Below are 16897 nucleotides of genomic sequence, written 5' to 3' on the forward strand. Positions count from 1 at the left end.
TAAACTACAGAAAAGACAATGGTCACTCGTTGGATTTTCTGAACCGTTGAGTGGCCGAGTGGTTAGAACATCGCGCTGCGAAGCCAAGGGTCCCGGGTTCGAATCCCGGTCGGGCTTGGTTGTCTGTAAATGTCCATTCATCCATTTCATCATTTCATCACTCATCCCCATCTTCGCAAATTAGCCAAGAGGCACAAAACGCGAAGTAAAATAAACTAAATCAATCAATCAATCAATCTGAACCGTTGAACCTGAATCATGGCTGGGTGTAGGATAATTACCTGTCTATCTGAAGTCTTTAGCTGAATCAAAATAAGCGAAGTCCTCTGTAAGCTTCTCCACTATGCTGACCAAAGCGTCCTTCCACTTTTCACCTACTGCCTTGCTAACCACCTCGTCTCTCTCAACTCAATCCCAAAAGTCAGTCCTCTCCCAGCTTGTCTCACCTCTATATTCCTAGGCCATCGAGCTCTTCCTCTATGCCGAATCGTGTTTATTATAATTGCTACCATGCAAACCGCTGACTCTATAACTAGAAGTATTACCTGTTTCCTGAATGCTCAGGAGATTTGCATGGCACAATACAATGCATTGTAAACATGCCTAAGAGGCTTGAGACAGCTGAGAAAAACAAGTGAATGCCCTGGTCAACGTGAAGCGTTCAGAGAGACTTTAATAAAATAAACATACAATCTTAGGGATTGATACGATTTAATATTCTCTTCTTTACCAGAAACACATATAATTAAATCTGACTGGTTACACATTAAATAACCCAAAAAAAAATTGAAAATGCTACCACTGATTCAGATTTTCATGAAACTTTGTGCATTTTTAATACTACCAAGGCATAAACACATGCAAACTTTTTCTTCTCTACACCTCATAGTTACGGAGTAACAGGAGGTTAAAGTTTCAGAATTTTGCGCAGATCAATCATTGTCGATGCCATGGCAGTGCCCTGCAGTGCTTAAAGAAAAAGTTAATCTGAGAGAGAAATCGATATATCACTTCGTTTTTTATTCTAAATTTCATAGATATATGTATCTACCATAAAACTTGTCACCAAGATTCCCTTGTACTGAGAGTCAGAAAAAGTTTTGTGTTGTAAATAAAGTTGATTTTTTGGTATCAACATCTGGCGTTATTAAAATTGCATTGTCACTAACAGGCACTGCAGTAATCATGCCAATTTTTTTTTTAAAATTGAAGCTTCAAGTATGTTCTAAAAGGCTATAAAATAAAATTAGTTTGCTTTTTTACTGCTTATATTAAGAAATCTTCATTAAAATAAATTTTATGTACATTCATATGAGTTATTCCATGCCAAATTATCACACAAAAAATAATAATTAAGAATTACTGTATTAATGTACCCTGGATTTCATTTGGCAGACTAGAGGCTCTGACATCTGAACTCGCAGCCAGTATAACAATATGTGGAGCTCGTGTTGTCGTCCCCTTCTTTTTGCGCAAGTAATATATAGAAAAATAAGTACACCAGGGTTTCCATGTGAACTTGAAATGTATTTTTCCGGAGTTTTCCAGAAGCTTCAATTGTTTTCCAGAGTAGTCAATACACAGTGTAGTATTATTTTCTTTTTTACAATAGCCTCCATTTCCCCTTATAGCCATATCATCACCACCTTGTTCTTCTTATTATTATTAGAGACGAGTTGGACTAGCTGATTCATTGACTTAAAATTTTTGGGTGCATGGCACAATGGCACCATTGTTGTATGCAGGGGCAGTATAAGGCCGCCATGGCACAGTGCTATATACACAGGACAGGGTGCTATATACTTTAATTGTTATGAAACCCTATACTATTATTATTCAATCAGTCACTGTGATAGGAAAAAATTCTTGACCACAAGCATAATTTCTTGACTTTTTATTGACTTTCATGAATGGTAAGTTAATGTCTGGGCTCTTTTCTCTTCTTTATTAGTTCTAGGTCCTTTATAGAAAACTTAAAACTATAAAATAAGTTAATACTTAGAAGTTGTTGACAGTTTTTAGGTTTAGGACTTTTACATAAAATTAAAAACATAAAGTAAGTTGATAATTAGTAGTTGTTGATAGTTTCCTGATTACATGGCTTTTGTTACCTACTGAGAAAAAAGTTCATGATGAATAGTTGATAATCTTCTCTTCTGCAGCAACAGCCTCCTCTTCCTATATCTTGTGTAGTTATTGGAGACTCACAGGTGAAGTATGTGTCCCAGGTGTTGGTTTCCTGGATACAAGTTACAAGATCTGGAAGAAGTATTTGTGGAGATAACTCCATTATTTTATGTTGTTGTCTCAACATGGGGACCAACAACATACCCTGCTATTCCTTGAGGAGAATTCTGGATATGTACAGGCAGTTGGTGGCAGCTGTCCTGATGTTTCCATTGTCGTCCCAGGGATTTAACCCCACCACAGCAAATTGTTTACTGCAGAAGGTGACTGGCACATAACTGTTCTCAATGAAACAGTACACATTTTCAATAAAGGTCTTTCACCGTTTGCCCAGGAGCTCTCTTGTCAATGGAAAACATTTCTGAGTTGCAGAAAAATTTCCCAGGATGGACTCAATCCTTCTTTTTCTAGATACAAGCTTCTGACAGATGCAGTTATGCATTCTGTTCAGAAGATAGATTCATCAGATAGGTTTCGTGCGTCAGACCTACAACAGTGTATCCTCAGCAAAGTATGCTGAACACCCCTGCTCATCACATCATCACTACAGATAGGTCTAGGTATACACACAGCCATCAATCATATAATAGAAAAACAGAACACACATGCATCATCTGTTAGTTTGTAGACCAGATATTTGTATTGTGAGGATGACACTGCAGCGGTATGCTAAAGTGGGTTACCTTGCTATACCGCTGCTTTGACTCACGTAGCTGCCACGAATGGTGACATGTCTGGCAAGAATAGTATTAAGTACAGCTTCTGTCATTCTTCAAGAAGGATGCATAAAAATAACCAAAAAATACCAAGGAACATGTCAACGGATTGCCAGTCTTGATATATACACCAAAATTTTCAACAAAAAAAATCTTCCAGTTTAGAAAAAAATGCAAAAAAGAATTGCAACTCTCATCATAAGAAAATAAACCCAAACTCAGAAGCAACTTCCATAATTTGCCAGTACTTCAAGTTGCCCCTCCCTGTTCACTTAACAGGGAACCACCAAAACAGACTATGAAGCACACCAAAAGTTATTGAATAAACATTTGAAACAAATAGCAACGAAGTAAGTAGAAATCGAAACTACAATGTGATAACTTTATGTAATTGTTACTGTTTATGGCATACTCATTTCATTTTTTCAATTTTGAACTGTAATTTGATTTTAGAGCACATTACGGTTTTGAACATTTTGCCTCAAGGTCCCGTCTGAATTTTAAGTTAAAAAAAAGTGGCATCCTTCTTTCACCACTTATATTTATTGTTAAGGCAAATAACCATTGTTTCGCAAGTGATTAAAAATGTCAAAATGTGATCCACCATGTGACTGCATGAATACAGGAATACTATGGAAGTTCATTGGGAAGAAATTTTACAGCAGTTAAGAAAAGTATTTCACAGAGTCACTTTACCTTCTGTAATGTCACTTCAGCTTTTCACAGGTACAGCTGACAATAAAATCACTCCTTTCAGGCTCAACTTTCATTATTGGTTTCAGAAGTTTAGATTTGTTTTCTTTGCCCAAGTATGTGCGAAGGAAGTGTTCCTTAACGATTTTATTAATTGCGTGAATGGCTCTTGTAAATGGAAGACAGACAGGGGAATGAGCAGAAAGAGGAAAGAGAAGGAGCTTCCTCCATCACACACACACACAATTCTCAAATTTTAGTGAATCTTACAATGTGGAGACAAAAATAATTATTTTTTTCAAACTATCACACTTGGTGTTGCATAATGCCTTTGACGGCTCCATATGAATTTCACAGAATATCAGAGAAAATTTTTTCCTGGTACCTACCATGTCCAAAGTTACAGAAGGTGAAGAATATACACATGTAACAAGATCTAAATCTTCATTAGGAATTATTTTATATGTGTATTAGGGACAATACCAATCAATAGCCAAGAGAAATTAACAACTCCAATATTGAATGACGGTAACGATTCCGAATGTTTTATGATTTCTCCTAGCACAAAGACTAATTATTATAGAATTCTGGAAATCATTGTCACATGAAATTTGAACCTTCCTTAAAGTAATGAGCACTGTTTGGACTCGAAAAAAGTTATTTATGTTGAAAAAAAACAACTTGAAAATTACCTTACGCACTTCTCATGGACAAAATAGTCTCAGTCGACAAGCGACAGTAAATAATCGTAGAACCATGGGAATGAATGTAGAAGTAAATCGGAACCTTAGTATAATGCATTTAGGGACTTTATGTTAATGCTAAGGGAACCAAACCTACCTGCCTAACCTAACCACGAAAGCATATATTGAACAAAATCTTAAGTAATTGCTAAAACTCTGCAGTATGTGTTAACAGATACACATCGAAATCGAACCATGTAAAAATTGCATTTGTAGCATGATTAAATCGCAATAAAACCAAAGGAACTTGGGCCACTCTAAGTCCCAAATTAGTAAATACGGAAACACAGTGTTCGAGTGCCAATTTAGAAACAGATCTGCTTTTAAAGAAAATAATATGCAGAGCTACAGAGCAATCCATTCAAGTGTAGACAACAAGGTGCTCGCAGCCGTATGTCGGCACTGTAGACTGTCTGTGAATCAAGTGCGCAAGTTTACGTAACTAGTTTAAAGAGTAATTTATTTACTTATAATTTATGTAAGAAGGTGTTGGGAGCCTTCCTTGCCCACACATTTTTGACGGCTTTTGATGAAGTTACCCAAAACTCGCTGCACTTTGCATTGATTAATGTTGGTAATTTCTTGTGAATGTCACGTTTCAGTTCTTTCAACATGTGCGGATATGACTTGTATACAGCATTTTTTTAATCTACTCCAGAGATAAAATACTCCTCCATGGCCGTGTGGTATAAAAGGCTGTGCTTTGGACTCTGACTGCGGGATGACATGGGTTCGAGTTCTCCTGGGTTCTCGACCTGTGTATAGGACCGGTGGCAAGTCACCTTTGTGAGGAAATTGGGGAGCTACGAGTGAGTAGCGTAACCTGGTCTCGGAAATCTACTATAACTGCTGAGGGTTCGACGTGCTGATCCCACATCATCCCATTACCAGTTGAAGATCTCCACACCTCCACATATGATTGTGGGAGGGAGACTGGCAGTCAGGAGATAGGCCAAGCCCTTTGAGGGTTGTTGAGTCATGGGGGTAGAGATAAAACTCACAATATGTAACAAGTATCCAAAAACTTCACAGTCGCCAGACTAATAAACAGGCACACAATAAAAAACTTCTGTAAAAACCAGTTTCTAACTCCCCTCACCAGCTTATTTAGTGGATGTCTTTATCAAGAATGTGTGCGCATCAAAGGTGACTAGACACGTACAACAGTTGTGTCGTACTGAAGACAAGAACTAATTCAGTCTTTGAAAAATGTAAATGATTGTATTATGATATGGAATAAATGTATACATTTAATATATGTAGGAAAGATAAGCTTGTTTCACCAGAAAAGCAAATAATCTCACGAGATAATGCAATGGAGTGGAGTCACATTTTGGTACAATCACAAGTTTGCAATAGATACAGTGTGTGACATTTCACACATAAGATAAAAGCTTCTAGACATATAACTAAATTAAAACATACATAATAGAATTACTTTGTGGTGTTTGCTAACAAATGAAAACAACTTGTATATGACATAGCCTGAATGGATTAAGGAAAATGTATTATTTATTTATTTGGAGCGAATTTACAATATAGAGAAAGTCTCCAATTTTGTTAATTTTCGGTATACTAACTAATTTTGACCTCCTAATCACAAATCTGTTGAAAATAACCGGGGGTCACGTCTGAAAGTTTGAAAAAAAAAGATTGATTTTTTTTATATATAGGTGTATATGAGTAGTTTTACAAGAAAATCATTTATGATGTTCAATTCTAGTACGATCCCTATTTTTTTCGATGAATTTAGGGGTGAAATGAGTGCTAATGGAACCTAACCTAACAGGCCTAACCTAACCTCGTCATGGCCGTAGGCAAGAAAAAATTTCGGGGGGGGGTTCATCCATAATTGTTCCCATGGGCGTCGCCAGAAATTTGAATAATAGAAATATAACAATAATTGTACAATAATAATTAAAATTTCATAATAATAAAACAGTTTTATTACATAATAATAATACTAATAATAATAATAATTATATTATTGTTATATCCTTGAGGGGGCTTACTCAATCCAGCAGATGAGTGAATATCCAGCACAAGTTTCTTTTTTTTTTTTTACGTTTCATACAGTGTGTACTGAAATGCACAATTATTATACTTCGTCATTAAACTTTAGATACCTTCAAGAGAAAAGCTTTAAAAGTTAGATGGAAATTTTAGTCGTAAAGCTTTTGTTGTTTGACTTTAAAATTAAATTTTTGGAATTTTGAAAAGTGTGGAACCAGTTATTCTTTTTAAAAACTTAGCCTGGTGCATGGATTGTAACCTCAATCGCGAACGTAATGCGCTACAAAACTGGAGATCCTAGGTTTGAACTCCAATCAATGGGGATTTTCGACTTTATCGGACAGGGAATTTAAAAGCTGGAAAGGGATTTTTGGGACAATCATAAGGGAATCTTCAGTCTATATTCCTTGTGACGCAGGAGCAACACTGGAAAGATGACAACAGAAGTGAAAATGGAGGGGTCGCGGGTGGGCTACGATTCTAAGAACAAATCCGGTTTCACTCAAGTTTCAGAATTCCAAATGTATGAAAATTCTAGCTCGATCGTTTCAACATGGTCTCCATGTATTTTTGTGATGCTTCGAAAAAAAAATTGAAAATTTGTTACAGATTTTGGTTTCTGAACTTCCATTAATCCAACATGTCAGAAGTTTCGGGGGGGTTTGAACCCTAGAAACCCCCCCTCTAAATACGGCCATGAACCTCGTGTGAATGGTTCGTGGGGCTACCCATGGATGGTTTTTGGGGCTAACGTCAATGGTTTGTGGAGCTACCCATGGATGGTTTGTGGGGCTACCCGTGGATGGTTTTTGGGGCTAACGTCAATGGTTTGTGGGGCTACCCGTGGATGGCTTTTGGCCCTAACGAACAATTTTTGTACAATTTCCAGACGTGACCCCCGGTTTTTTACAACAGATTCATGATTAGGAGGCCAAAATTAGTTAGTATACCGAAAATTAACGAAATTGGAGACTTTCTCTATATTGTAAATTCTTACCATTACATGTTACAAGGTATCAAAAACCACAGTATTGGACAAGAGAGCATTCCAAAATATTTAGCAAACATAACCTAAACTACAAGAATTTTAAAAATGCATTAAAAAATATACAATATGTGTATGATCTTTACAAATGTAGTAAAATTTGGTTTCAATTATTTGTGATGCATTTAGGCTATAGATTATAATTATTTTTGTTTGCAAAATATACAAATTATAAACACTTGCAAACATTTAAACTTTAATGTAATTAAATACAACAATAATTTCCAGAATGATTTACTTTACATGAAGAAGCACCTCTTTTCGTGAAATGTTCCAATCTGGAAAACCAATAGATTGATTTGCTTTATTTTACTTCGCTTGTGTGCCACTTTTGGCTAATTTGCGAAGATGGGGATGGGTGGTGATATGATGAAACTGATGAATGGACACTCACAAACATTCATGCCCAGGCCGGTATTCGAAACCGGGACCCCTGGCATCGTAGCATGATGTGCTAACCACTCCGCCATGGAAAACCTATTTGGCCAATAGAAATATCAATAGTTTACAATTATGTAATATGGGAAAAATAAATTTGCTTCTATTTACATTCTTGAGACATTTATCACGGAACAATTACTTGCACCAAAAGTAGTAACAATCCTCATAAATTCTGTCAATATGCACTACATGAACCAATTTGCTTATTTTGTTTTATATTTTTCAAAATGCATAGAAACCGTCACTACTGACAAAATTTATGAATACATGGACAACATAAGATACCTATTTATTCTTTTACAGGAAAGGCACATGCTCATTTACATATCTGGTATAAGAAGAAACTAGGTTAGGTAGGAGAAAGAACTCACCCTGCAAAATGTATATGCACAAAAAGCATTTAATTACGGGTAGAAATGGGTGACTTACAATTATGAAACCGATTAGGTATTCTTCAAAAATCTGACTATCCAAATCACACTCATGGAGATCTGAGGGAAGCTAATTAAGCAGATGAAAAAATTTCCTCTCATAACAGAATGTGAGTGGGTTAGGTAGGTTGTGTTAGATTGGTTTAGAATGTTTAAACCTTTTATTGTAATTTATGTGTATAATATTTGTTAAAAGCATCCCATATGTGCTTCTAGGTGCTAAAATTTACAAGCACAAAGTTCCCCAATGTATTTTTGGTGCAAAATTACTGTCAGATGTGACAATTAGAAAACATTTTTTTTTAGTTTTATTTATCTATTCAAACTACATTATAACAACAAACACTTGGTCATAAGTGCAAAACATAAAAAAAGAATTAAATTGAAGTATGGCATTAAAATTACCCCTGCATGCTGTTACTACTGTATGAAGACATTTTTTTTATTATTTGGTTTATTTTTACTTCACTTTCCTTCCATTTCTGGCTAATTGAAAGATGGGGATGAGTGATGATAGTGAGGCATTTCATGAAGTGCCCTTACTCCATGTAAATAACAACATGAACTAATCTGGAAATTATTGTTGTTTTTAATTGCATTATTGTTTGTGAATACGTATTTCACAAACAAAAAAATATTAGCTTCTGAAGTCAAACGTTGCTACATATCACATTTTCATTAATACTTTTCATGCATTCAGGCTAGATCATCAACTCCAGTATTTTTTAAAATTCGTTAGCAGACAGGAAAACCTACTTTATTCTTCTATGTGAAACAACACACATGCCCAGGCCAAGATTCGAATCCAGAACCCAAGACCAAATATTGTCAGTTTTCTAGTCAAGAGGGTTGAAGTGTCAATTATGACAACATTATAATAACCTAACCACTTAAATTACATTTTATGGGCACTTAAATACAAGGATGTAGATACTTTTACTTGAAAATTAAGGGCCAAAAAAAAAAGGAACCAAACTGAAGTTTGAGATCGAAAAACAATAAACAATCCCAAGCTTGCAATGTAATTGAGAGCTTTGATTTAGAACTTAATAAAGTAAAAGGATTTCACCAGCAAACATTTTGGCCCAAGTTCCTTTTGTTTTGTTGCCATTTATCATGCAATTTTTACATGGTTCGATTTCAATGTTTGTCTGTTAACACATACTGCGGACTTTTAGTGATTACTTAGGATTTTGTTCAATATATGCTTTCGTGTTTAGGTTAGGCAGCTTAGGTTTGGTTCCCTTAGCATTAACATAAAGTCCCTAAATGCATTATAATAAGGTTCCGATTTACTTCTACATTCATTCCCACGCTTCTACGTTATTTACTGTCGCTTGTCGACGGAGAATATCTTGTCCATGAGAAGTGCGTAAGGTGGTACTACTTTACTATAGTTCTGTTAGTTCTACTTTACTACGCTACAGAAAATATTTTGCGTAAGTACTTTCTCCTGTAAATTTGAAGAACTCCGTCTCGGTATAGTAAAGTGTTACCCGTACAGTAATTTTCAAGTTGTTTTTTTCAACATAAATAACTTTTTTCGAGTCCAAACATTGATCATTACTTTAAGGAAGGTTCAAATTTCGTGTGACAATGATTTCCAAAATTCAACAATAATTAGTATTTGTGCTGGGAGAAATCATAAAACAATCGGAACCGATACCACGTTTGTTACCTTTCTGTGACGCAGAACAGTCTGAAGACTTCCGAAAGGGAACATAGCACCAAACATGATATTCTACAACAGCAACTATAATTTTACATCATTAAGTTTGGAGTTGCTAGCATTTGTCGACGTGTTCTTTCACTACTTTAGTGTGCATACAGACGTTTTTTACAAACCAATTTATTTTTGATTTATAGCGATTTTATCATGCTATGTATGCAATTACGTCTGTAACACATACTGTGAAGTTTTAGCGATTACTTAGACAAAAATGTTTTAACATTTTGTTCAAAATCTAGTAGTTCTGTTACGCGAGTCAAGTTTAGGTCCCTAGTAGGTTACGATCTGTTAGAATTACCTAAAGCAATATCGCTAAATGCTTTCTAAAAAAAGTTCTAAATTACCTGTACATTCATTCCAACTAGTCTACGATACTCCGTGTTCTAAATACATAATAAGCTTGCATTTTTGGGGGCAAAATTTTCACTTCAATTAATGTAAGAAAACAAAAATATTGGTACACGCATTATTGTTACACGTGTTAACTCAAACTCATCTTCGGCACAGGTTTGTATTGTATCGTCAATTTGTGACAGTTCGGTCACTCGTCTTAATTTGTTCTTAAGATTTGTAACATCCTCTGTCATTGGTTAGCAGACGAATTACGTGGCAGCAGCAAATTTGAGCCTCATACCTGCTGCTGCCACGCGCGTGGCAGCAGACTCGGCCCAAAAAAAAGGCTACTTTACAAACTCACAGATTATCTTCACATGGCCAAACATTGCTCTGATTGGCTGTTCCACAGAATCTAGTCGAAAAAGTTAGTAGCAATTAGAACATGTCCCATTCCTCAAAACCAGTCAAGCAGTCAGCCAAGCGGCCATGATTCCTACCCAGAAAGTCAGTTCATCGCCAACTAGGGCATTCCAACTAGAAATCCAGTTCCGTGTGATAGGGGCTTTAATGTAATGCCCCTATCACACGGAACTAGATTTCTAGTAGGAATGGCCTAGTTGGCGATGAACTGACTTTCTATTTGGAAATCATGGCCGCCTGGCTGACTGCTTGACTGGTTTTGAGGAATGGGACATGTTCTAATTGCTACTAACTTCTTCGACTAGATTCTGTGGAACAGCCAATCAGAGCAAAGTTTGGCCATGTGAAGATAATCTGTGAGTTTGTAAAGTTGCCTTTTTTTGTCTGTGGCTTCGGAGTGCATACAACACGAAAGGCATGTTTACGATTGAAAAAGCTAAAATATTCTTCCATACGTGTACAGTAAACGTTGTAAAGTATGTATTTTATCAGCGCCGTTCTTCTCTACCTCAAACCATTTAATGCGATGCGATATTCCTCTCGGTTGGATAATTATCGTATTTTAAAAGTGTGAAGTGATACGTTGTTTACATCTCGCGCGGCCGCCATTATGGGAACGAAAGACTATCGACATGTACGGTTTAACAAGTACCGTGTGAGGCGAAAACTAGCAAATGGGTAGCCAGTCCAGCGTCAACTAGAGCATTCCAACTAGAAATCCAGTTCCGTGTGATAGGGGCTTAAGAAAACAAAAATATTGGTACACGCATTATTGTTACACGTGTTAACTGAAACTCATTTTGGGCACAGGTTTGTATTGTCTTCATTTGTTCTTAAGATTTGTAACATCCTCTGTCATTGGTTAGCAGACGAATTACGTGGTAGCAGCAAATTTGAGCCTCATTCTTGCTGCTGCCTGTCCTTGGTCGAACATTAGGCACGAAATCAGGAACAATCGGGACGGGAAAAATTCGCGAATTCCCGACAAAGTCGGAAAAATATTATGTCCCGCACACCCCTCTGCAGCTGGCAGATAGTTAACAGAAACAATAACTGGACATTGATAAACCGGCCCTTAGGAATTCGAAATCCGGATTGCATCTGAATTCCGGATTGACTCCGAAATTCGGATTCTCCGGTTTTTTTTTTTTACTATTAGGATTCCGGATTTGGCCATTCTACTTTAGAAGGAAGCACTTTTCTAATTTTGATTTGGCAACTCTGCGGCAATTTTGGCGCTTTGGTTACTGTTTTGTTTCTTCATCTCTCTTGTTTATGTTCACCTCGAACATGGAGTTGTGTAAGGCTGGTTATTTTGTTTCCGTGTAAGAAAATTAGTACCTTCAGTGGTATATACTTTGGGTGTAATGTAATTCCACAGCGTATCAGTGCCAGGGGTTTATGCAGAATTTTTCATATATGTGTGTTCTTTAGAGTGGTGAATTAACATTGAATTCAAGCTGGAAGAGAGCGAAGCCTAAAACCAAAAGGACCCAATTTCCTTTTGTTTTATTGCGATTTAATTGCTACGAATGCAATTTGGAGCGAATGAAGAATGTAGAGAATGTCTCCAATTTCGTTAATATTTGGTATAGTAACTAAATTTTGCCTTCTAATCACGAATCTGGGTATTACCAGAATCTGTTGTTGTCACGGCTGGAAATCGTAAATAAAGCTGATATAATTTGAATTTTTGGTACTAATCTGATATTCCCCGGACAGATTTCTTCATTTTTACAGAATAAACTACTTACGTTAATACGTTCCTGTAGCATTGTCTAACATATGGAAGGTGTTTTGTGTGATGTGGGAATGTTTCATACCGGAAATTCAACCATTCATGCATAGCCCCACGAACCATTCATACATAGCCCCATGAACCGTTTCCGGTAAGGTTAGGTTAGGTAGGGTCACGTATAGGTTACAATAGTTAAAAATTGGTTTCGAAAAAATTATGCATCGCCCCACACACCATTCTCGCATAGCCCCACAAACCATTTGCGGAAACGTACGTTCTTTAGTTACAAAAACACTTCTTTTTTTTTTAAAAAAAAAAATGCAATTACTTTGATCAAAAAAACTTAAATACACATTAAAGAATGTTCCGCAAAGAAGATAGGTAAGTACAAATGTTAAAAATTGACAAAATGAAGAAGTTATAGGTGTCCGGGGAATATCAGATTTTTTACCGAATTTTTTTTTTTTGGTAACAGTTTCATACATCGGATACACATTTCTTCAATTTTACACAAGAAACTACTTACGGAAATGAGTTTCTCCAAATTTTACAACGTTCATCGTGGAATATATTTGCCGGGAAATCATGTATTTTTCAAGAGAAATATCTCACCGATGCACAATTGCCATTGACTTTCATTTGCTTGCCCTACGACAACCAGAGGTACTACTTTACTATACCTGAGACACCTGGGAATGATTTCTTTCGCACTTTTTTACATTGCTAACGTGCTATTCTGCATTCCGGAACACTTATTTAGGTGAAATAATGGAATTTGTAACGAAAATAATGTATATTTCTTACATTTACGAGTACTTACTGTTCTTGTTTATTCCACACACAACATGGCGATAGCTTGCGGCAGCAGCAATAGCGCGTCCGGAAATAATTTTTTAAAAATTAAAAACACTTGAGGAATTTTAAATTGACTTTTTTACTTACTTACTTACAAAATTATAACTTACTTACGGGGACAAGGTATGCCTACTAGGTTAGGTTAGGCCTGTTAGGTTAGGTTCCATTAGCACTCCTTGCAAATGGCGGGAGTAGAAATAGCACGTTGGAGAGAGATTTTTGTATAAAACCACATGGATTCGCATTAAAATGGACCAAAACTACATTCCGGAACATCAACAACACTCCAGAAAATGAATTCCGTAAGTACTTTCTCCTGTAAATTTGAAGGAATCCATCTCAGGTATAGTAAAGTGTTACCCAACCAGATGCTAGCGTACGTTTGATGATGTAAGTCCATGTCAGTGTTTCAACCCCCATTTTTTTTACTATGCTTGCCTAACCTAACCTTATCGGAAATGGTCCGTGGGGCTATTCGTGAATGGTTCGTGAAGCTATCGGTCAGCTACCGTGCATAATGTATAATTTCCAATGTTGACGAACACGATAGTAGGTATTTTTCAGTGAAGAAGGTTGAAACGTGAGTCAAGATGTGCCTGCCATATTGTGTGTTCCAGAAGCATAGAAAGGAGGAATAATAATAAAAAAAAACACTCAGAATGTTAAAAATTACGTTGGTTTTCATGTAAATAGCATAATGGCACCTTGAACAATGTTCTGCAATACACACTTGGTAAGTACGAACCATGCGAAACAGAAAGTATGCTATTTTAATATGTCTCCGATCTATGAAACTGGTACCTTTTTCCTTTAAAATCTGTAATGCATTGTTTTACGAACAAAATTATAACTGATCTTGCCTAACCTAACCTTGCCGGAAATGGTTCGTGGGGCTTTTCGTCAATGGTTTTTGGGGCTATCCGTCAATAGTTTGTTGGGCTAACCATGCATAATGTACTGATCAGAAGGCAAAAATTAGTTAATATAGCAAATATTAACAAAATTCAAGATACTTATTTACTCTAAGCTTACCGGGAAAAGATTCCTGGAGATATCAGTTAAATCTTTTTCCAATGTGCACATGTTGTTACAAAATATAAGTTGTGTAGCACTACTTCCTCACTGCGCAAAATGCCATTTTTCTAGACGAACGCTCGAACACCATTGCCAAACGTATGTAAACCCCCTCATTTGGTAAAACACCGAAATCTATGAATTTCGTAATTAGCCCACGTCCATCCTCCTCCGCACTCCACTTAAGTCAATCTTGCACACTAACAATTTTATCACCCCTCTGCTCCTCCATGCTTCAAACAATAAAGTTCTTCGAGTGCAACACAACAACTAATGCTCTGCAAGTAAGGAAGGAACAGTGTGGCAGCGCAACAAATGTTGAACATCACATTTTCATATCATCAAAGATGGCTGTTATGTTCAAGTATGGAGAATGAATGCGGTAATGAAGAATGTAATTTTGCGTCATATATAGACGTAATTAAACAATTTTTACTCATGACCATGGCATTTTAACAACAGATTCGTGATTAGCAAGCCAAATGTAGTTAGTATACCAAATATTAACGAAATTGGAGACATTCTCTATATTCTTAATTCATACCAGCAATTTTTACATGGTTTGATTCGATTGCAGTGACCTTGACACTTGGTGTAGCAATCCGAGGGGTGCCAAAGGGTGGTTGTTGTGGGTGATAACCCCCCCCCCCACACACACACACGCACTTTAACACCCAGTATTTCTAATGGAAGTACACGTAACTCCCACCACCTTTTGAAAATAGGAAACAATTTCATTTGACTACTAAGCCAGAGATCCCGGCTTGCCATGGGTGTTCTTTGTGTGTGTGCGCCTTCATCAATTTATCATCTGTCACATTTGGTTAATCGCGAAGATGATACGATATAATTAAGGAAAAGACAAACACAAAGAACACCCATCCCCAGGTGGGGGTTCAAACCCGGAACTCCTGGTTTCATAGTGCACTGTGATAACCACTCCCCCACGGTTGGTTGATTTGGTGTATTAAGCCCACTTTATGTACAGAAAGGCTAATTGGGACTGGCCCTACAGTTTAAAGTGGGAACTGAACCACTATGTGCCTCCACTGGGTAACGCTGGTCCTCGTAGCACATCAATCATGCTAAGACACCAGGGGCCCCAGATTCAAATCCCGGCATGGGCATGGATGTTTGTGAGTGTCCATTCATCAATTTCGTCATGTCATCACTCATCCCCATCTTCACAAATTAGTCAAAAGTGGCACAAGAAGTGAAGTAAAATAAAGCAAATAAAAAATCCACTGGCTTGCATTCCCTAGAGGAAAGGGCTAACCATTCGGATATGTGGGCATCCGTAAAGCAAACTGCATTTTCCCCCAGTGATAATGTTCAATTGCTTTTTGAAACACCATCTTTGTGTATGATTAACTTTTTTTCAAAAATTTTGCATTGCTTGATTTCCCTTATTTCTCCATCTCATGATCTCGTTACTTTAGGATCAGAGTTCAAGCCCTGACCTGTGCATGTGCATCTCTTTGTATCCACCCTTCACCCATTTAATTTAATCAACATTCATTGTCATGACAGAAGTTAATTAAAGTGATGGCAGAGCAATGCTAACAATAAGAATATAAAAATAATTTTCTCCAAGTGCATCTGCAGGGCACTGTGAAATCTGGAGTCCAGAGTCCTCTGTTTATGATTGCCCTCATGACTTAAGTTCATTAGCTACTTATTGTGATTAAATCTATACAGCTAGAAAAAGTGATGGGAGGTGGCAAAATTTAAATATATTTAAGGGAAAAAACAGGTAACAATACACACCTTTTTGTATTTTCTTCAATATATTCATTTAGGTTTTTGAGTTTTGGAATAATTTTTTAATTTCATTATTCACTGCAGAGTACAACACACAGGAACAGGAATGCGAGCTCGTCACCTGTTCGAATCCCGGCCTTCATCAATTCCATCATATATCACTCTCATCCTCATTTTTGCGATAACCAAGAGTGGCAGAAAAGCGAAGTAAAATAAACCTAATCAACAACAACAATATGAACACTCATTCTCTTGCCCAAATAAATACATGTTTACTCAGTTGTTTTCATTGGAAGCCAAGAGCTACTATATGTAAATAAAATGCTGCATAACTAGAGTGAGAGAGATAGAGCATGAGCAAATATTTGTTATTTAATCATTATGTAGAAAAGAAAGCATAACATTTTTGTCTGCACATAATAAGTTCCCATTTCATAAATAATGAAACTACATCTCATATTATACATACATGTTGTACAACGTGTAAAAACATTGAAAAAAATCATTCAACATTCGAAACCGTTACCCATTTTGGGGTGGTGACCAAATGTACCCCTCTAAATTTATGTTGATTTTTTTTTCAATTAATATATGTTCATGTTTTACATAACATAAAATTTGTTCACAGAATTTGTTTGCAGAATCTTGAATATCTGATGTATTTAGTCATGATATTTGGCCCGCGTACTTCTATCGTGAAATACTTCCACAATTT

This window comes from Lepisma saccharinum, chromosome 15, assembly GCF_977018435.1.
Source record: "Lepisma saccharinum chromosome 15, izLepSacc3.1, whole genome shotgun sequence".
NCBI classification, from domain to species: domain Eukaryota; kingdom Metazoa; phylum Arthropoda; class Insecta; order Zygentoma; family Lepismatidae; genus Lepisma; species Lepisma saccharinum.